This window comes from Lagopus leucura, unplaced genomic scaffold (assembly GCF_019238085.1).
Source record: "Lagopus leucura isolate 7727_CA_CO unplaced genomic scaffold, USGS_WTPT01 Super-Scaffold_100157, whole genome shotgun sequence".
Lineage (NCBI taxonomy): Eukaryota > Metazoa > Chordata > Aves > Galliformes > Phasianidae > Lagopus > Lagopus leucura.
Window position 1 is genome coordinate 8476112 of NW_024962334.1, and position 22198 is coordinate 8498309.

The following is a 22198-nucleotide window of genomic DNA, read 5'->3' on the forward strand; positions in this document are numbered from 1 at the left end:
CATGAGCATATAATAAGTATATTCCAGAGTCAGAAAAACTGTGGGCAACCAGGGATAGACATTGCATTCCTCCAGTAATCAGGTCAGTCCTGAACCCTGGGATTATGTGCTCTACCTCCAGAAATGGTACTAATTAGAAAACACTCCAGTAGGCAGAATTTCCTGCTTCTCTGGCAGCTCCTCCTCTGTGCTTCACTGGGCATGGTGAGAGCAGATGCCAGCATGGTGTATCCTTGTGGGACTGCTGTGCCTTCATTGTGAGTACACTGGAAGGTGCCACAGCTCTGCAAAGTACGTCCCACCTGTGCTGCTCAGCGGCTGTGTCTTGGTTCAGAGCCTGCTGTGGATCATGCTGCAGTTCAGAGCTGCAGAATATCCTGGACAAGATGTTTTAATGTATGCTGTCGCTTGGATTTAGCCAGGGATTTAGCATATGTTTGCATATATGATTTTAAATTCCAGAGTAAATAAGGCATAGATATGAGCTGATAGCCATGTTCTAGGATAAAATATGACTAGAAACACTGGTCGTTGTAAGATTTGACAATTACATATTCTGGCAAGCACGAGTAAGGACACAGCCAACCTGCCTGAAGTGCTAGCAGCAGATAAACCTGGATCAGGCCCTTGCTTCTGGAGCGTTTACAAAGCAGTAAGCTATTTATGTGGAACAACTTACTCCTCATCACAAAAAACAAGCAACCAAATCTCTTTGGTGATGGGCATCACATGCTGTTTTCTGCCAAATCTTTGGGGGTTGGAATACCAATGTGTGTGGCTCCAGTGGCATTAAATAAACAGAGCTGTGCCTGTTCATACCACACACGTGGGCCCACCAATCCACAGGGCTGCAACCCCAGTGCTCCTTGCAATACATGTAGCCAGGTAAATATGCAGGAAAGCTCTTTGTAGGCACAATGCATCAACGGCCCATGGGTAAAGGAGCTTTAACTAGATCAACTAAATAAGTCAACTTTCTCCCTTCCTTCCCTAACTCAGCCATGATGCTTCCTTCTCTTGTTGTGCCTGAAATCCCCATGTTGAAAAAGGAGTCTCTTGTAAAATACTTACGAATTTTGTATATGTTATTTTTAGGTTTTTTTCCCCCGGGAGACGCGTCATCAATTGTGTGGACCCACATAAAACATTCCAGGGAGCAGAAAGCTGAAGATGAGAATGAGTCTTGAGATATTAGATGCGTTGATCATATTTATCACTTCACAGCACAGAGAAGAAATGCTAAGTAACAATTCTTATTTTCATAATAAGGGAATGTCTAGACTCTTCTTTCTAGTCTTGAATCTAATAATATAACATCAGCTGCTTGTTCTTGGCAGTTAAGTCCTCCCCTGAAAACACATATTTATAGCTCTGTAATCTCCTAAAAAACAGCGGGACAAACAAGTTATCAAATCAGCCTGAATGCTGTGGTTTTAACTGGGAATTCTTTCATTCAAACGAGAATACAACGTGATTTGAGGCTCTCCTGCCTTGATCAGTTCTATGTGGATGGTGCAGGACACTAGGGACACAATGTGCCCAGGATGGAGCTTGGGAAACTTGCAAAAATGTGAAGTAGGCTTTTGAGTCAAGGCTAGGATTGGCCCTAACACTCTGATGGAACTCATGGATCAGATGCCACAAAATACTTCCACTTAACTCAAATACGGGTGCTGCTGGCAGCACATAAATGATACATCTCAAGACTCTGTTCTGGGCAAGGTCAGCTTGACAAATGAACTGATTCTTCATGAAATCTAAATACTAATTAGGAAGAAAGGAAATTAATATTTCAGGCCATCTCAAATATAATATGCAAAACTTGGTATATACCAGGCAAAACTTTGAGGTCTCAGTTCTGAATTCGCAGTGGAGAGCAATTTGAGACACCTTGTCTCCTTCCCTTACCCACACCTCAGTTACTCCTAAAACATTGCTGCTCTCCCTCCTTCTTGGCAGGCAGGAAATGAAGCTCTCCTCGGCCAATGTCTTCCTTGGGTTTCCACCTCTTTTGCACATCCTTTCATCCCAATTCACCTCCACATAAGCTGAAACAAGAGAAAAAGCACAATGATCCATTAGCTCTTGGGTCAAAAACAAATATTTGGTAGCATGTTTCCAAGTTCCTCCAAGAGGCAAATAAATGCCTCACTGACTTCTCTTTTTCTCCACCATATTTACTGACTGGACAATACTTCATGGCCATTGAAAACTGGCAGTTAAGAAAGAGACAGGTCAGCTCAGCTGCTGCTTTCTACACACAATCTTGATGGCATTGGAAAGGGATGCTTTCAGATGGAAGCTTCTTTCAGCATGGAGAGGACAGGACTGGAGGGGTGAGGCCTTTTCAGCATTGGATGTGTTTTGCCAGAGGTTGTATTGCTTCTCTCTCAGTCTCATACTGTGGCTCTTTATTTTTAGTCTGGTTGTTGGTGATGGGCAATCATGATTGCAGTCTCTCAGAGTACTGCTTTAGGTGACATTGATCTGGAGAATGTTGAAACATAAGGGAAATAATTTTAAGCAGCAGCTGCAAGACATTTTTCACCCCAAAGGACACAGAAAAAGCAGCACAACTTTGAGCCATGAGAGTTCAGCTGAGGATAGGAGCCAACCCCTTCATCAGGCTGGCACAAATCCCACAAGCAGACAGATCTATGCAGTTTCTGAGCAAATAGAGTTAGTCTTGATCTGCTACCTGAAGAGTGGATTTGGGCTGGGGTTGGGTCATACTGAACTTGGCTGAGTTTGCCCTCTTGGGCTGGAATAGCCTCCCAAAGCCGTGGTGGCTCTCCTAAGCCCATAGCCTAGGTATGTGGGAGCAGCACGAAGAGCTGCAGTGCACAGGGAGCTGTAGCATCTTCCTTGGGGCTGAGATGGAGAGGTGCCACCCAAATATCCACTTACATCAGGTTTTGTACCTATCAGTCCATCCATCTCAGGGCTGTTATTTTTCAGAGGGCCAGACATATGTATTTACACACACATGTATACATCAGCATTTTCTTTAACCCAGCATTTAAAGGATGCAAGACTACTCCCAGAACTAAATCTGACATAATAAGCCATTCTCACACTCAGAAACATTAACAGCATGCATTAGAATATGCATGAAGCTGTTTGTGCTGTGGAAAGCGAAGCTTAGCCTGCACCAGTCTCTTTGCACTTTTTTGCACTTTCCCACGGGCATTTGGGCTGCACATGCATCACCCTGAACCATTGTAGGATTCTTTCCTGCTTGTTGGTATCAGCTGCAGTAGAACTTTGAGCAATGGGGTGGAATGCCAGGCAAAGGCACTGGAGCTTTACTGGCACTCAGACAACCTTGTCTCTGTCTCCCTTAAAGCAGTCAGGTCCCAGCCTGAGCTGAAGCATCTCTGTGCAAGCAAGCACAGGTTCAAAGTGCAAATAAATACATGCTTGAGGGCTCCCTGTGGGGATGGAAGGTGAGAAAAAAACAAAGGTAAAGACTTGGTAAACATACTCAGCCCGTCTGGAAGGAAGAACAGGTTTGCATGGGATGGGGAGTTGGGAGAACATATCACCACTCTGTTTTCTGAACTCTGTCAAGTCGTCTGGGCATCCAGCCTTCTTGCAGACAAAAAGGATAGCTCTCATTGAGTTGGGAAGGGGATCTATTTAATTAATATTTGTTAAGTATTTTGACTTAGGTGTAGCCTAATTCAGTCATCTCTGCTCCGAGGCTTTCACAGATGTGCAGAAGGAAGACAGTGTTAATGCCAGTGAATAAGAAGCTGCTCCTCTCATGTCAATTCTGCACTCTTCCTCTGAATCTTAGGTGGTGTCTGTATGTATATTCACACACGCACATGCACACACTCATGCATAAGTATCCGATCTCCAAATAGCAGGCAAGTAGCATCAAAAGGACAGTGAGAAACTGGGGAGGGGAGTGCTGCTGCTTTCAGTAAAATAAGGCTTCTATGGGGTGAAGAGGGGTATTTTCACTTTTCCCATACGTAGGTCCATTCAGAAAAGCATAGAAGAAGAGTGTTCATCCAACCTGAGCACATTTTTCTACAGAGGCAGATGGGTCTTGTTATGCAATTCCTTTTCCGATGGAGGCCCCAGCATGAAGACATTTGGGGACTCCAGGTCCTTTGAGGGAGAGAGAGATTTCCTGATCAGACCAACAAGGGTTCCCTGTTGCATTTGGATGTTGACTGTGAAAAGCAAAGTGAGTGAAGTTTTGCTTTGCTTGACTGAGCTTTACCATACCAGTTATTGTTTTGAGAAGTGAAGTGATACCTACTACATCTCCTGGGAAAGTGGGAAGCAGCTTGCTTTGGAAGAGACTGCTATTGCAGTGAAGTCCTCAGCACAGCTCTCTATTTTTGGCTCTATGTATTCATGTCTGCTTGAACTTCCCCTGCAATAACAGCTTTGTGATTAAATGACTGGAATAAATGCTTTCTGAGCATCTGGGGATAGGTGCAAATGTATTTTTTTATTTGTTGTCAGATAGTGGGGTAGCTATTGATTTATATATGATATTAAATACTCTGGAGCAGGGAAGTGAAATATTATTAGTATTTTAAAAGAGGAAATGGTTACCTTGTTTTCCACTTTTAAGCACCTGTGAGCAGTGCTATTCTGTTAACATTAGACCATTTGAATGCTTTGAATTATTTAGGGATTTTCAGTACAGACTGATGAAATGTAAAAGCTTTCCTAAGATAAATCAAATCTGTTAAAAAACCCTACATGTTCTTCCTTGCGATCCTTTATTGTTACTCATCTGTGGTACTTGCCTAAAGGAAACACAGTCAAGCAGGGAGTTCAATTAAGAAATCTATCTGTCTGCCTACCTATATATCTGTTTGTCTCTCGTTCTTACTCTGAGGATGATATTACAATTGCCAGACATTACATTTTTATAATCTTTATTTCAAGCTAGGCTCTCGTAAGCATCCTATTTCAGGCAGAATATATCATTATCCCTATTACAGCAGAGTGCTAGCTCTATAAAGAGACAAGAAAATGCAGTTAGCACCTGAGCGAGTCCCTATGGAGCAGAAGCAATGAGGCCTGAGGAGGGTCTCGTCCGTGTGGGTTTTCTGCTGCCAAACAGCAGCCCAGCTCTTGTAGGCACTCCTTTGGTGGAGAAGCTAAGAAGGTCATTCTTCTCTACTTTGTCCCTTATTTTTTCAAAGCCTGTAGGGACAGCATGTTGCTGAAACCTCAGCCTTCTGTCAGTGCATCTGAAAGCAAAAGGATTCTTGTGTTACCAGGGGGGACCAGTGGGTAGTTGCTCAATCTGGCTCTGCAGGCTGAGAGCCTGCTTTGTGAAGAGAAATAGCCTAAAAATGGATCGATAACCCTGGAGGAGGACAAGGAAGAGATCTGTCAAGGAACACGCTTGCCCCATTCCATTCCATTCCATTCCATTCCATTCCATTCCATCCCATCCCATCCCATCCCATCCCATCCCATCCCATCAAAACAAAGTGCAGAAAGGCCTCTGACCTCCTCAGGGACACTCTGTGACCAGTAGGAGAGGTAGGAGATGAAGCCAGGGATCTCCAGCACATTCTTTCTTCATCATACCATCCTCACTGCTCACCCCAAGGCCTCGGGAAACCTTTCTTCATCCTTCTTGGCTGTTCCCCTCTGCAGCATTTAATTCCAGAATTACTGCAACTCCTTCTAGCAGGGGTTTTCCCCCTGTTTTGTTTGTTTGTTTGTTTTTCCTTTTGGAGCTTTTCCTGTCTTTTCTAGATCTTCCTCATGGCAGCTATGATTCACCATAGAGCTTGCTTGGAAACCTTTTGCAATGTTTTATCTTTTTTGTTGCTGCAAAACAAAATGCTTCTCATACTTGTGTTCTCTGGTGATGGGTATGTTTCAAATACATCACTGATGCATTCCAAGGTGGAACAGGAGACATTTCTCTCTGCATGGCATATTAGCATTGACAGTTAGGGGCTGTAACTGCCTATCAACATGAGTGTGCCAGAGCTGTCCTCCTGGACAGTATTAATGTTCAGTAAGGCCTCTTTCATCCCTTTCAGCTTTCTCCTCAGGCCTTCAATTAGAGTTGTTCAATACTTCTTTTTTTTTTTTCTGGTAGAGAGTGGACTATCAAATACACACAGGTCTCTAAACCCAAAATGTTTGTTTTCGATGGACAACATTCACTGTTTCTCAAAGGGGGGAGAAATCACTGGAGTCAGAGCTGAGATGAACTGAATGCCTCTCAGTTTGAAATAAGAATATCTGCAAAGTTTAAACAACTTGTTTTAAGGCCCTACCTGTGCTCCTATTCCCATCATTTTTTCAAATGGGTGAGGACAGGCACAGCTGTTCAGGTTGAAGATGGGCACATTGCTATTCATGTCCTGCCCAACCTGCCCATCCGTCAGGCCCACAGCCCAAATCACCTTGTGTCAGTAACCACAGCAAACAACTTAGACCATTATACTTGGCAGAAATACGTCTTTGTCCAAGGGCTGCATGACACAGCCAGGAAGCTATACGCCACAGTGCACAGGAACCGAAGCACTGTAGATGGGATGATCAGATACTCAAGGTAACTTGGCTGTGAACAGCTCATGAAGGAAAGATGAATGCACAAATGTTCATGAAAATCGTGAAGTTGGCAATTACAAACCAAGGGATTCAAGGCAGTCGCGTGTCTCTCATTGATCACTTGTAACTGAATTATAGGGCTATGACAAGCTGAAGATTTGCTTGCTCATTCAACTCCTAAGTAGAACCTTAATGTGTTTTCATCACTGCATCAGAAACAGCAGCCAACACTAGCAGTTTCTCTAATATGTTAGCATACCATGGGCTACACAACTCTGGGAAATGTTCAGAACAAGATCTGTCCCCATTTTATCTCAAGAGCTAAAGCAGTGCAAATTTTGGCAAAACGTAGAGAAACAGTGAAAAATGTTCTGTAGGAGTAAAGAGGGAAAGAACTTTGGAATTACATTTAAAAAAACCCTTTGTGCACACGTTACCCATCCAGAGGTAAGATTTCCATCAGCTTCTCCGTGGAATTTCATTTCTTTTAAAAGTCATAATAGTACGTAATTCTTCTTCCATTATAATGCAGGCCAATATAAAGCAATGCCGAGTCACTGTGTAATATTTGAAATGTAATTTCTGCCTGTCTAGCAAGTAAGCAATTCCTCTGCAAGCAAATAACTTCTGGATCTGCACTGCACAAAAGGTCTCGGTGTGTTTTGATTCAAACTTTTCCATCTTAACCTTCCCTTTGGTTTGCAAATCAGAGATATTGATGTTTTCCATTTTCTATCTTTTCCCTTGTTTTAAAGGTACGTCAGCAGGGGAAAAAAAAAAAATAGCTCCCTTAACATATAGCGCAGCTCCATCTCTGATCCAAGTTCATTAATAAAAAATAAAGATTTGTGATTATTGCAGATGAGTGCCTAACAATATCTTGTATGTGCTACTTTTGCACGTAATTAAGAATACATTTCTCACATCTCGTTTCTTACAGATGCAAATAAAGTTCACTTCCTCCCCTCCCCAAAACATTTGGGAATATACTTTCTTTGCACGTACTTTTGCATTTTTTTTCCCCCAGTATCTTACATTCCTTTGACCCAAATACTCTCCAGAAAGACATTATGTCTAAGGTCAATGAAACAGAAAAATGAAACCCTGAGAGCAACCACAGAAAGTGCCTTTATACTCACCACTTCTTCCAGCAGCAATGGTTAAGTTTAGCAGCAATCTATTATTAAACAGACTGGGACACTTCAGTCTGGAGAGAGATGGCTGGGGCCAAGGTGGACAGCGTGCTGTACAACCACAAATGGCTGGGAAAGGCATAAACAGAAGTGCTGCTTGCTGTTCTTGACAGTGGAAGTGGATACCTGGTGAATTAATCAAGGAGGAGATTTAAAACAAATTGAAAGAAATGAACAGCGCAGTCTTGCCCACGGAAGTTGTTGCTGCGAGATACTTAGGTGGCAAAAGCATAAACAAGTTTGAAAGTTTACTGCATAAGTTCAGGGGGAAGATTGGTTAAACAGAAACATACCCTTGAATGTCGTAGAGAAGACGCAACATAATGTCTTATAACACAGCAGGGTTATTTACTATTTCTCATGTTTCTCAGGGCCCAGTATCTTGCTTAATTGTATTTTATTTTCAGTTAGCCAGGCAATAAATTTAAAACAAAGAGATGTAATTGAGGCATGGCACTGACAGCTAGAGGGGTGCTGGGAAGGCCAAAAGCAACACACAATCCAACTGTGATCGGGCAGACTGAGATCAGAAAAGACTCTTGAGGGATGGTAAAGACAACATTATGAAGACATCCTTCAGCTCGGATTGTCAGAAGCTGGAAGCCTCTGCCTGGGGAAGGATGAGCTTGAATTTGCCCTTTTCTTGCACATTTCCTGAAGCATCTGCTCATGCCAGCAGCCAGACAGCTTTCTGGATGATTTGGTCTGACCCCACTGGATGTTGCGTGGGTTTCTATCCAAATGATCAGCAGTAAAGTGGCATTTGGATCACCCTGAAAACAAAAGCGATGCTGAAAGACGGTGAAACACAGAGGTAGGTGACAGCCCTCGCCCAGCGCAGCTGGTTTGCAGGCTGGGAAGGACAGCAGCACATCGCCATGTGCATCGCAAGCCTGAAGGCTCTGGTCAAGGAACTCCACAAAAATCTCAGTTTACCTTTTTTTTTTGAGCTTTTACTGGAAAGTTTTAGCTGCAGGAATTATACAAGGGTGATGAGAGTTGCTACAGCTGTGTCAAACCTTTGTGAAAAAGCTCTGTTTAGAGACATCTTTCATGTAAAATGTCTGTAAGAGACATTAAACTTATCCCAGTGCTCCAAAAAAAGGGCAGGCCATGTATTCTTTAGGGTTTGGACTGCTCCATGCTGCAGAGACTGAGCAGAGTGTTGTTTTCAGGGGTGTTGCTGTGGGAAAAAAAGAGCAAAGGTGTACCAGGAATAGCAGAGCCAACCAGCAGAAGAATGTTGCATGTTTTTGGCAGATGCCAGAGCTTTCAGCCAAGGTGCTGACCAGAAGAGGCTTGGAGTGCAGGACAAGGAGATAAGCTGTATTTTCAGTGCTATTCCTCCTGTGCTTAAGGAAGCTGGGTTTCATGCAGCCTTCGCAAAATTCAGGAGAGATGCCTGATTGCATTGTGAGAAGAGCCTGAATTCCTGTTAACCATGCAGCCTAGAGGGATAGAAAAGCATTTCAGAGAAACCACGGAGGTGGGTGAGGTGGCCCCAGCCAGTTGCATGAAATACACAGTGTGCTGACTGCAAGGAGATCTGCCTTTTGTTTCACAGTGCCTGAGCTTCCAGTGGCAAAAGGGAGATGCTCAGCATCAAGTTGCAATAAGAAATACTGTTTTGCAAGCAAAGTGGCGTTTGTGCATTTTTTAACGCACAAATTCCTGCATGCACCACTGCAGATTGCAGTATAGCAAATGCATCTCACAGAGGTGAGGAAGGGAGTGCTTAAAAAAGGTAACCCCCGAAAAGCGGTGGTTTCAGGAGCTCTGCCGTGTGAGACATATTTTTTTCCCCTGCAAACAAAAAGGGAAAAAAAAAAGCCCTCCTTGGCTTTGTAACTGAGGCAGTCACTGTCTCTCTACTTCTGGGTTTCTTGTCTTTCCTTCTCATGTATAATGGGAAAGCATGTTAGGCCCAGAGCTCAGACGTGGGAGTCTGTGAGAGCGGCAGCTCCAAGACGGTAAGCGGAGGTGACAAGTTCCTGGCAATATTAAACATTAACACTGAATATTTTGTTGGTATTTAACTCCAGGACTTTTCATGTTCCCGAGCAGAGGCAGAACATCCCCTCACCCCCTCTGCTTTGTTCTTCCCTCCTGTGCTTTGTACGTGCAGCAGGCAGGGATGTGAGGTGCCAGGGATGCGAGGCTGAGATGGCTTCATACACACAGAGAGAGCGGGTGAGCTGATGGGTGGGGGCAGGATCTCATTCTGTGCTATGCTCACACTGGGACTGGGAGATGGGGAATACTCTGTGTATCAGGTGGGCATGAGGTGCTGAGCTCGCTTTCTGCTGTCTGATGGCATCTGGGGAGCCAGTTGGTGTGTGTCAAAGGAGAAAGATACATGCAAATCTCAACTGACAGGATTTCCAACTGCAAGTGGGAAACAAGGATGGCCTGAGTAGCACCGCATTGCTTACTCACCAAAATTCACAGGCACCTGGGGACCTGGAGACACACAGATCTGGGTCTTTTTACAAGTCTTATGAGGACTGAGATTGTTCATTATGGAGAAGAGGAGGCTCAGGGGAGACAGCTTTGGGACATGAGGGGATGGCCTTAAGTTTTGCCAGAGGAGATTCAGGTTGGATATGAGGAAGAATTTCTTCTCAGAAAGAGCAGTGAGGCAGTGGCACAGGCTGCCCAGGGAGGTGGTGCAGTCACCGTCCCTGGAGGTGTTGAAGGACCGTGTGGATGTGGCACTGAGGGACGTGGGCAGTGGGCATGGTGGGGTGGGTTGGTGGTTGGACTAGGTGATCTTAGAGGGCTTTTCCAGCTTTAATGATTCTATGATCCTATGTCTCTACCTCATCTGCTCCCTGGCTGCAAAAGAAACCTCTGTCCTCTGATATCCTTCCTGCAGGGCCTGCTGTCCACCTCAGTACATTGTGTGCCTTATATGAGATACACTTCTGCTTGACCAGCAATATTTGCAGGGTGTCCATGCTCAGCTTCTGGGGTCAGTGACTTAAGAGTCATGAACCAGAGCAAGTTCCAGCTTGATGAACAAGGCTGATTTACATCTGACTGTGCAGCACATGCTAAAATGATGCACCAGAGTTTGCATCAACTTTTAAGCCAGCTGGTTCTGAAAGCCCATGTCTAAAAGTTGTTAATCCATTTCTGTCTCCAGCTTCTGCACATTCAATACGTGCCCCTAGGATCTTGTGTGAGTTGCCTTTAGGCAAAGAGCAGAATGATATCTTCCCAGTTTGCACATCCCAGTTGTTCATGGTGTACACAAGCAATGTTTCTTAAGCCCCTGAGACACGTGGCAAGCAGGTGGGGTGAGGAAAAAGTGTTCTGACATGGTGTGCTGTGCACAGTGTGTATTTTCACTGTGAACAGAGCTTAGCACAGCCTGATTTACATTGCTTCTGCACTGGCAACTGTGCAGCTCCAGCTGGAAGACGCTGCTCGCAGCCCGGGGCTGTGTTGCTGCAGCCAGGATCCAGCCCACTGCATGCAGCATCCTCTCCAGCTTGCCTGCTGTGGTCTTTAATTCACCTTTCCATTTGCACTGTTGTAAATCAAGATTAACCCCATTAAGTCAATGGGCGCACACTGGCATAAAAGCAGTGTAAGTGGGAGGCAAACCAGATCCAGCCTCTTTATGGCAATGTTACCTGATTATTTACTATGCTGTTAAGTAGCAAGTGCTATCCATTGCAAACTTAATAGCAAACAGTAATGTGGTACTGCTGAGATACACAGCAATTTACTGTTATTATTTGTACATTTTACAACATTTTAAGGGAACCCTTTTTTAAATTATTTTTTATTTTAAGTAGGTGTGTTTGTGCTGTCTCTTGAATACAAAAGCTCGTTGTTACACTGTTTTGTTCCTCACAGATTTTGTCTTCTTGCTCCTTTTAGGGTATGAAGGCTCTGTTCTGAAAGCGAGTGAGACTCGGGGAAGAAAAAGCACAGAAACTCTCACCCTTTGAGGGAGTGCTGAGTGGTGGCGACACTGAGGGATGCCTGTGGCATGTTGGAGACAACAGGCACCTTTCTTGGCATATTTTGGTGGTGGCCACTGCCTAAATGAAAATGTGTGTGCCCTTTGGGGTACTTGGCAAAAAGACAGGGGCACAACAAATGCAGGCGTGCAAATCAGTTTTCCTGCCTCCTCGTTTTCTGTGGCTCTGTGACTTGCTGTGCTCATCAGCAGGTCCTGGCTCCCTTGGTGTGCTGATGGACAGGGGACAGGATATTGTGGTGTGAAGGGAGCAGCAAGGAGCTTGTCCCCAGATTGAGTCGGGGGGATACTCCATGGTGGGGCAATGGGATGGCCTTCAATGGGAGGATGATGGGCAGCCACCCCCCTTGTTGCCTTTGGGGTTGAAGTGCTGGCAGGGACCAAAGAGCTGGCTGTGGGGATGAGTTCAGATCACTGAAAAACTGAGAATCTGTCTACATGGGGCACAGCTGTAAATGGTGGTTGTTAACCCTGCAAGGGCTGGTGTGTCTATTAGCTCATGCTCAAAGTGCACAGATCCACCAGTAAAGGGCTGAATCACTCAAATTCTTTCGAATTCACATACATTCTGAAAACATATCCTTTCTTTACTTTTTTTTTTTTAACCCAACAACTGAGAGCACAGCCTCTGAAACATCAGTGCTGCACCTCTGAGACCATAGAGCCGCTGTGTGTTCCTCTCCAGAGTACCTCCACTGCTGCCCAGCCGTGTGCTGAGCTGTATGGAGGAATGGGCTTGGTTAAAAATTAATGCAGATAACCACACAGACTGGTTTCCAGCTGCATCAGTCCACTGTGTGGGGGCCTGGAGAGAACAGAGCTGTTCTGCCTCTCAGCCTGCTTGCTGCTCCCTTGGTGCAAAGGAAATGTCACCCCTTTGTAGGCAGCGTGTACCTTAGAGTGACTCTTGCAGAAAGCACAAGGTCAAATTCACATGCTTTTCCTGTCTCCCTGTCTCTTCACTGTATGTTTGTCCATGGAGAGGATCATTTGCAGGCTAGCAGCCCTCTGCCTGCTTTCTAAAGCAAGAGAGGAGCGATGGCACAGGCCACCGTCTTGCCACTCATGCTCTGCCTCCTCAGACTCATTGTGCAAAGCTAACTGGGTCATTACTCTCGGTAGCAAGGTTGTTTTTCTTCCCCCTCAAGTAAAACTGGCTTTTATGTAAATAATTTTTGGACCAGCTGCACTGAACTAATTATCTGGGTCATTCAAATTTCTGCTTCTGGAAGTAATTATGGCCTTTGGGAGTATACTGTATAATACCGATTTATGATTGGAGACTGAGAGGCTTCCTTATCTGCATGAAGAGTATAAAGCAAAGTTAGCAAATCTTCCTTACATCCTCAGGGCCACAGAGCACTCTTCTCCTGTGCACAGAGCTCCCATTCGGGCTAATAAGCATCTCCCTTCTCCCCTGCTTCCGCGTGCACATACCAAGGACTCTTATTCTGGATATACATCCTCAGGCTCTCATCTGTCATTTGGGATGGTGCTCCAGCATCCCTACCTTCCCTTTTTTTCTTTCTTTCTTTTTTTTTCTTTTTTCTGTTTGAAGCTTTGTACCCAATTAGTGGAGCAAAATAAGGAGGAAACTTTATAGAGAGGAGCAGGTACGTGTGCAGAGATGAGCCATGCAGAAGACTGAGTTCATGCACACCAGCCAGCCATGGGACTGCTCTGGGCTAGGCAAGGCTGCACCACAAGGAGTGCAGAACTGCTGTGCAGCCACCCCAGGTTCTTGATCCCACCTGCTCTCACACTGAGGAAAGCTTGTGTTGCTCTGAGCGTTGGGCTTCTGCTGAGAGAGAGGACAAAAAGCTCTGAGCTAAAGCAAAGTTGCACAAAAACAGGGCAGGAGAAGACAGTAGCCTAGAGAGTGACTGCATCAGTTCACTGACTGAGCAGAAAGGGAATTAATTTTATATGTCTGTTTTATTTTAAAATTGAAATTAAAAGGTTCACATTGAATAGAACAGCAGTAAAACCAATTTGTACATCACTTGTCATAAAGATAAAAATGAATTAACAGATTCCTATGACTTCAAGTTTCTGGAGCCCATCCTCAGTCCATACCTTGTTTTTCATCTCAATGAGTTCATCCCTTTCTAACTACACCTAACAGAAATAAACCCCAAGGCAGTAAAATGGGCATTACAGTGCTCAACTTCCTATGTGTCACAGCCCTCTACAGTTGGGGTCCAGTTTTGCTCACTGAGCAGAAGGATCTGCCTGCTCTTTGGTGCTCCTCCTGGGCCCAGTGCTATGGGCTCCTGGATGCAGTTGAGCACTTTCAGGTGTTGCTACAGTAAACATGATTAATGATAACAGCAAGCAGTAATGCTTCCTAACTCAGAAAATGAGCTGTCCCATTAACATGTCAAAATATTAAAAATGGAATTAAATGAAAAAGAAACAAGAACTTGGTGTATGATGATCAGAAATAGATCATGGATAACATTTTAAACTAAATTTTTCATTTTCTACTTTCCATGGGTAAAGATGGGGGTGGAAAATGTAGATTTGCCACTAAGCACATGTTCTCCCTGAGTTTTCCTAAATTGTTTTGTCTTGAAAAAGTAAGCACCCTAAAAAATCCAGCATCTGAATCATTTGAGAAGAACAACATTTGTATTTTCTGATTCCAAACTACTTTTCTTTCAAAATTCTCCCTCTACATTACAACTCAAGCGAGTTGAAAAGTGCTTGGTATTTGAAAAAAAAAAAAACCACAACAAAACTTCTATTTCAAGAAAAGAAAAACCCCATCTGATCTGAACTGAGGATATGTGATTTTTATGATTCACCAGAAGTGATGGAGAACAGCCCCACTCTTGCTTTATCTTGATTTTTGGGACTGGCAGCATGCCAAAATCTCATTTGCCTAAATGTAGAACGCATCATTAGTCATGAACATGGCTAGATGGGGAATAGCTCGAAAGTTAGATGCTCTAGAAATCAATACTGGACCAGATCTTATTTAACATTCTCACTAATGATCTGAGAGTCTATGTGCGCTCTATATTAATTGTATTCATTGATGCCACTCAGATTCAGAGGGGTTGTGAACCCCAGTGGGGAGAATGGGAGATTGGATAAATGGACAGAAAATTAATATCCTTTCAAATTGATCCAATTAAGGGTGTTCATTTCAAAAAAATGCTAGCTAATAGAGCTGAGGAAAATAGCCCAAAATGTGATGTTAACTAGAAGGAAATATTCAGCAGTTGTGTTCAGAGAAACACTGGATACTGGGTGGCAGAAAACCAGAAAGGAGCCTGGAGGGCTGGAAGTAAAGGCAAAATGCATCTTGGGCTTGGGCTGAAAAGTTCCTTCAAACCACTTCAAACAGGAGTAGGACGATCTCATGGGCCACTCACTATTCGATATAGGAGCACCATCTCAGGAGGTGACTAATGACTATTAGATGGCATCAAAGAGGACTCTTATTTCCTTTTTTACACGTTTTATGTGCTTCTTTCATTTGTCTGCTGCTAGTCACAGTTAGGGACACCCAGCAAAAAAGAGAAGCACTGGAGATGAGTGGAAACATGTGGAAGAGATCATCTGTGGCCAACAGCAGGGCAAATTACAAGGGCAAACTCTCAATTTCAGGAGCTGACAGAGCTGCAAGCAGAAACCTTACTCCCACATGTCCAGGACATTGCTGGAGTCTTATAAAAGTAGAAATGATACTTCATTGGCTATGGTATGGAGAAACATCCACTCTTACATGTAACTGGCAAATGGGCCTAGTAGGTCTTCTTGTCTAACCGCTCTACCAGTTCCCTTCTATCTTTGGTCTTGCTAGAAATCAATGAGCTCATCTAATCAATGAAGAACAGTACATACAGGCAGCTCTATGCAATTCTTTGAAGCTCCCAAATGTCAACTAAAGCATCATAAAACTTTTTCAAGAGAATTTATTAGCTCATCATTTATAATGGGAGCACTACACAGTGTAAAAGATGCAGATCATAATGTCTGTAACAGATGTGTCTGGAGCATTTATGTGAGTCCTGTTGTAGGGCAATAGTATTTATTAAGGATACATAAACGATAGGCCAAGGACAAGTTTTTCAGTGAGCCCAGAATGACTGCTCACTCAACTTTTCTTAGTTTTCATGCCTCCAGGACTGCTTAAACAGCTTTAAACAATCATAAAATAAGGCTTTTTCCCCTCATTTATTATTTTTAAAATCTCAGTTACATCAAAAAGCCCTCCTCTTTCTTCTCTGGCATTCAAATCAAACCAAAACCTCCCCATGTCAAATGAGTTTCTGTAATTTTCCCCCCAAGCCCTGACTTGATGAATAACCATCAGAGGTGCCTCTGACAGTCACCTCCCTATCTCCTTCCCAGGAACTGACCACACAGACATCATTAGCACTGCTTGCCAGGAACCTCAGTTAAAACCTCCCTAAAACACTGCCAACATTCTTGCTCAGGAGCGGAACAGATGTGGGATAGGTGCCCACTCACACAGAAAGGAGCAGAAGTTGGGTGTGATGAGCTCCCAGTCATACTGAAAGCTCTCCTATCTCCAGGGCAGGCTCTTTCTGCATCTGACCTGATGCATAGATCTTCCCAGTTAACCACTTCCATGACTCTGCCAGTCTCTTCCTCATCTTGCCCCAGAGATGGGCTGCCTGCTACCACCTCTGCCACAGCAAACGTTGGGATTGAACATCACAAGCTTTGCATGCCAGCCTTCCCGTCTGAATTTTGTCCTTTTCCAAGAAGCTAAGAGTGAGCCATGCCCCAGAAAATGTAGGCAACCCTGTCTGAACAGAAAACTACTACAGCCTAACTCAGCAGAAGGAAGATGGCAACCCACTGTAGGGAACTTGCTTTAGCAGGGAGGGTGTTGGACTAGATGATCTCCAGAGCCCATTCCAAGCCCGACGATTCTGTGATTCTGTTTGGACTTGAATTCACCGATCACACGAAGTATCACCGTCTGCCAACCTGCAGAATGTGTCTGGATCTGGGACATGAAGTCCCTCTGCCAGAGCCCTGCAGTGCTGCTCCTCGGGCAAATCCTCTTGTGTTTTTCCTCTGCAGGCACTGTGCTGCATGTGCAGAACTTACACTCCTACAGAGGGAATTGTGCCAGATATCTGCAAGGGCTGGGAGGAGATCTGAAGAGCTGCATTCTCCCCATGTCCTGCATCCACTGCTCTGCCTTCTGTTTTTCTGCAACAGTCACTGGGGACAGTTTTTAAATTGCAAGAGATCCTGAGATTGCCTAGGACTAGCAGTAGGCCTTTATCATCATTAATCTTTCATAAATCTTAAACCTAAAATAAATGGTGCGGCAGCTCTGAATGTCAGGAATCATGGGCTGTGGCAGTCCTGTTCACAGACATTGTATATGTGCCTTTAGGAATGTGGTTGGCAAATCTCCTCTATTATTTGTTCTGGCTGCACACTGTTTATACTTCTCTTCCTGTTTCTGGAAGCAGAAATTACTGTCTCAGTGGCAAGATAAAATATTTCTCTTACAAAAGAAAGCACTGGTTGAAGAGAAGCACTTTCGTCATTTTCTTTTTTACAGCAAAGGAGAAGAGAGATTTCTGGGATCTCCCACATGAATATTTTATGAATTACCTGAGAAAGAGCTTAAGGGATGAATGGCTGAAAATAGGAGACAGCGTGGTGTGGTGGACTAACTGCATCCCAGCCATTGTCCCTATGGCTGCTATTTTCAACTATTGTGATATAGCGATTATGGGAAGGTAAAGTGGACAGAAACTGCCTTCTCCCTGAGATCTGTGCATAGACATTGGCACTGAAACAGCAGCTGAATGCCATGAAATTTGACAGAGGTCTTTTTGTCGTTTTGTTGTTGTTGTTGTCACCTCAAAGCCAAGGCCAACGGCACAGGGAAGCTGAAGAAGTGATTGCCATTGGGAAGACTGAAGTATTTGAAGGTGGTCTGAAAGCAAGGAGAGCAGGTTGTGGAACAAGCATAACTTATCCATGTAATAAGTCAAGAAATATGCATTTGTAGAGCAAAGTTTTACACATGCAGTCTCTCTCTGGCTTCCTGATGTCAAAGGTGAAGCACACAGACTTCCCCTTCCTTGGCTCGCGCCCAGATGATAAGGCATGGCAGTGCACGTGCAGCAGCCACTAACAGAGGTTATTTTACCCACTGTGTCAGGGAACCTGCTCTTTCCCCACTGTCAGAAGGGAAATGCTCACTTCTGGACCTCTTCCAGTGCCCAGAAAGCATCAAGCCAGACAAAAAGGCAGTAATTTACACCAAAAAAAGCCATCTGAACTTGCAGTTCAGACGCACCTTCCTTCTTCTACCTCACTCTTCAGCCACACAGCAAATGTTGGGTGAGGAGCGCAGCAGACCATACAAGGACTGGTGCACCCCCAGAGGGCAGGAAGGAGGGACAACCTGAGATCTCCTTCAGTTGAGTGACTGGAAATGGATAGCTGCAGTCCTGCCAGGTGAACCATGATTTCCAAAGGAAATGCATGGGATGAACACAGAGTAAATTCCGACATAAAATTTCCATCACAGAGGACAAGATATAACATTTCCTTCCTCAGCCTATCTCCTTTTACCAAATATGGGATCTATTTTGTCTTTATTTTAGTTGTTTCAACAGTAAGTCCCTAAGACCAAAAACTTGGAAGATAAACAGCTCGCCTCCTGGGAAATTTCCAATGGCAGTCATTTCTTTGGTTTCCCAGTGCAGCTGGTCATGATTTTGAGATAACATCTATTCTGGTGTCAGAGCTGTGGCTCTCCCGTTCTCCAACTGAGTTCTGATCACAATGCCAGATCAAGTAGACCCAGAGCCAGCAGCTTCCCTGAAAACACTCCTGACTTCAAAGGACTTTGGGTCTGGCCTCACCCAGTGGTCAAACATTGGGCATACAAGGGCAACCAAATCAACCGCTACTCACATTCACAGCTACAGAGATAGTACAGACACATGCCTAACGCATCTGGACTTGAGTTGCCCCAAACAATGCTATGAGTTGAGTGTCCTGCACACCTAACACACAGAGGCTTATTTAACCAATGGAGATTGCTGCAGGCTCAAACTGGAATAAGTAACCAGCAAGAGGCTCCTTGCAGGTTACCCACTGGAAGCTGCCCTCTTGCTCTGCTACACATCTGCCAGCTGCAGCAAGACGCAGCAGCAGGGTGCATGTGGGTTCCTGATGTGCTTCTGTGGCTGTGGAACAACAGTTACCTGTAAGGGTGCATACACTGTACCTTCACATATACATATGCATAGCAGTATGCATATGTGTATATTCAGCTACATAAATAGCGTCTCATGCAGAAATGCTCTTGTGTAACACTGAGGGGCATTGCAGATGCAGATGCTTCAACCTTGTTTGCATGAGATAATAGATTGTACACGTTCATCAAATACATAATATTGCTGGGCTTGGTGATGTTTATGATTTCGAGGGGTACAAAAGTGAAGAATTACAGTAAATCTGAAGATATGTCCTTCTGGCTCTATCACAGAAGAGGCAGCAGTGGCTCCATAGGAGGCTTTAGACTCTGAAAATTTGGCTGTAAGTCCCACTGGAGCCAAAATGTGGCAGATTGTTTTATTTATTTTCTGGATAGAAAGTTCTCTTTGAGTTTTCAGGGACCTTTCAGAGGGCATTTTGGTCATTGGCAAGGAGAAAAAGAAACAAGTGGTAAAGAACAGTCACCCTTTCACTCCCTTACTCTGACGTAAAACTGTGGTGCATCAAAAATCGTGTCTGGTGTACAGCTGTGCACCAGGGAGCTTTATGCAGAGTTATTTTCCCTGGGGGAGCTGTGGGGTTTGGGTTTAGGTCTGCATTGAAGTGCAGTCACAGGGAATGAGATATGCACATTGCATCATCGTACATTTTGGAATTTATGAAGATCTGGAAAAAGAAGGCAGTAAATGCAACGTGTGAAGACAAAGGCATGCTAAATGTTTTAATTCCTTTTTTTTCCCCACTGTAATGCTCTTTTATCTACGTCTGTGAAAAACTGCAGTGTGCAGGTGCTACCAGACATTGCTAGTAAAAGTGCACAGTTGACTCCTTCTTCTTCTGTCAAAAGGAGTGATTTTTTCCACTTCTTTCCCATTACATTGAAATACTGCTTTCTCCTACATTTTGCTGTTTTTTCTTGTGTCTGAGTATCAGCAAAGTTCCATCAGCTTCCAAAGTTGACATAGGAGGACTGAGTGGAACACGCTTCTTATTTAGGAGTGGCTTGTGTCTGAGGAAATGGTGTGTTTTGAAGGATGTGTCCACTGACCAAACAAACTGGTTTAAACCTTAGTACAGAAAAGATGGCTCCTTCTAAATGTATTGGTGGGCAGTGGGTCTCAAAGAGCCTGGGGAGGAGGGTGTTTTTATATGATTTTAGATCCAACAGATTTTCCTAGTGTGTTCTCCCCAGGAGAGATGTTGGATACCAGTCTGTGCCTGGTGGATGCTTTTGAAAATGGATGAGTGTGCCAAACTCCAGGCACATTCAGGGAAATAAAACTGCCAACCTCAAGAATGGGCTTAAAAGTCTCAGAGTTGTGTTGAGATGTTTGTAAAGATCTCTGAGGCCCTCAGATGGAAGATGATCTGCAAATGAAGTATTTCAGTGACACCTCCTAATAAACACACACCCATTGATCCCCCTCCTCCCCTAATTTTCATTTCAAAGCAGTAATAGGAATGAGATTTAAAGTATTTATCGAGTGGTTGAGAAAGACAACCTTTGACTCTGTGCCTTAGAGCAGTGCCTGGGGCAGGCAGTAATTGTGCAGAAGGGCACTGATAGCATGTCTTCTTATTGCTTAAGAAAGGTGCTTTTCCAATTTGCTTTGTTCGCTGGGTTTCTGTACCGTCTCCAGATCCACAGCTATAAATACAGCAAGCTATATATAAATACGCACACATACATACACACACAGAGGCGATGACTCAGACACATTATCAGAAGCCCAAGTCAGTGTAATTGAAAAAAAGAAGGAAGAAAAGAGAGTTCAGTATTTTTAATAAATAGGACCTGATGCGAAAATCACTTTAATGGGCTTTATCATTGTAAGTAGTCAGACCTACTCAGAACACAGTAGCTCACAAAGAGGAATTTGAGCTAGATCTGTAAATTGGACAGTATTATCAGTGGAGCTTGAAGATACATATCATATTGATATTTTCAAGATTAGGAAAGGAAATGAAACTGCAGAAAATTTATTCTAATTTTCAGAACTGAACGTTTTCATTATTCATTACTTAGCGATGAATTTTCCCATTGTGCAGAGTTATTGTGGTTGGACTACAGATCCATTCAGAATCTTTCCAGTCCTCAAACTGACTGAAGAATTTGTGAAGGATTCCTGTACGCTGAAGAATTACAGAGAATTTAGAAATCCTCACTTAACCTCCCAAAGGAAACTGGATCTGCATCCCATCCAGTGCATAGAATGGATGGTGGATAAACCTTTAGTGCCTCCCATCCAGCATCTGAGGTCAGGTGTAATTCTTCCCTCTCTTAACTTGATTTAAGGATAATTTCTGTCACTGGGGGCTTGCTGCACGTATTTGTGACTATACAGTAACTATATATCACCACTCATTTTTGAGTATATAATTAAATCCCATGTTTATTTACCAAAATTCTATCTGAGGAGTCAGAGGAAGCAGATATTAAGAGCTATAGTTATGTTCAAAATGAATCAATTTAACAATATAAATGCATTTCTGAAGCTGCTTTCCAGATCTTGTAGGTAAGCCATTAAGCAAAACACACTGGGCCACATCCACTATTTGACAATGTTCTGAAACACTAAGAATTTTACAATTTTCTACGCTTATAGTACAATTTCTGTTTCAGAGTGAGAAGAGAACTGTTGGTTTTGGATCTCAAAATGTTCTTTTGGAGAAGCAGAGTCATCGTACTTAATGAACAACAGGAGAAAAATCAAGCAGTAACACTTTCCCGCTCCCCACTTTAAGAGTCCTCAGAGATGTGTTGTCAATTGAAGTTACAAATGGATGTTTCTGCGGGCAAAAAATCTGGCTTTAAAGAGCTGTAAAAAGGTCCAAAATCTGTTCTCACATATACCACAGTGAATCAGGAATGATTTCACTGAATAAACATAACATCAAGACATAAAGGTCAATAGATTTTTGCCTACTTTTCCTTAGTGCAGTGGACTGCAAAATTTGGCTTCACCTTTCTGCATTCCAATTTGTATCTACATCTTTCAGAAGAAAAAAAAGTGTATATTTATTGCCTGTGCAAATCTATTTGCAGTACAATTCAGGAAGAGCAAGGGAACTATTAACTCGATGGTGAATACCAAAGCAGCTCTCCTTCCTGAGAAGAGATGGAAGCATAACCTACAGCATTATAAGGAACTGCCAGAGAAGAGTCATTTTGCTGGAGAGCAAAGAAAAGAATAATTTCCACAAACTTTGGTTGTCGCTGTCTTGAAGAGTT

At 43.6% G+C, this 22198-nt stretch overlaps 1 long non-coding RNA gene across 1 annotated transcript; it reads right to left on the minus strand.

Annotated features, from left to right (window-relative positions):
* Positions 1 to 2027: 2027 nt before the first annotated feature.
* On the minus strand, positions 2028 to 5625 carry LOC122189547. The gene is made up of 3 exons (XR_006181855.1): positions 5488 to 5625; positions 5015 to 5222; positions 2028 to 2048 (listed from the first exon to the last, which is right to left on the minus strand). It is a non-coding gene; the product is annotated as an uncharacterized LOC122189547 (long non-coding RNA).
* Positions 5626 to 22198: the final 16573 nt, after the last annotated feature.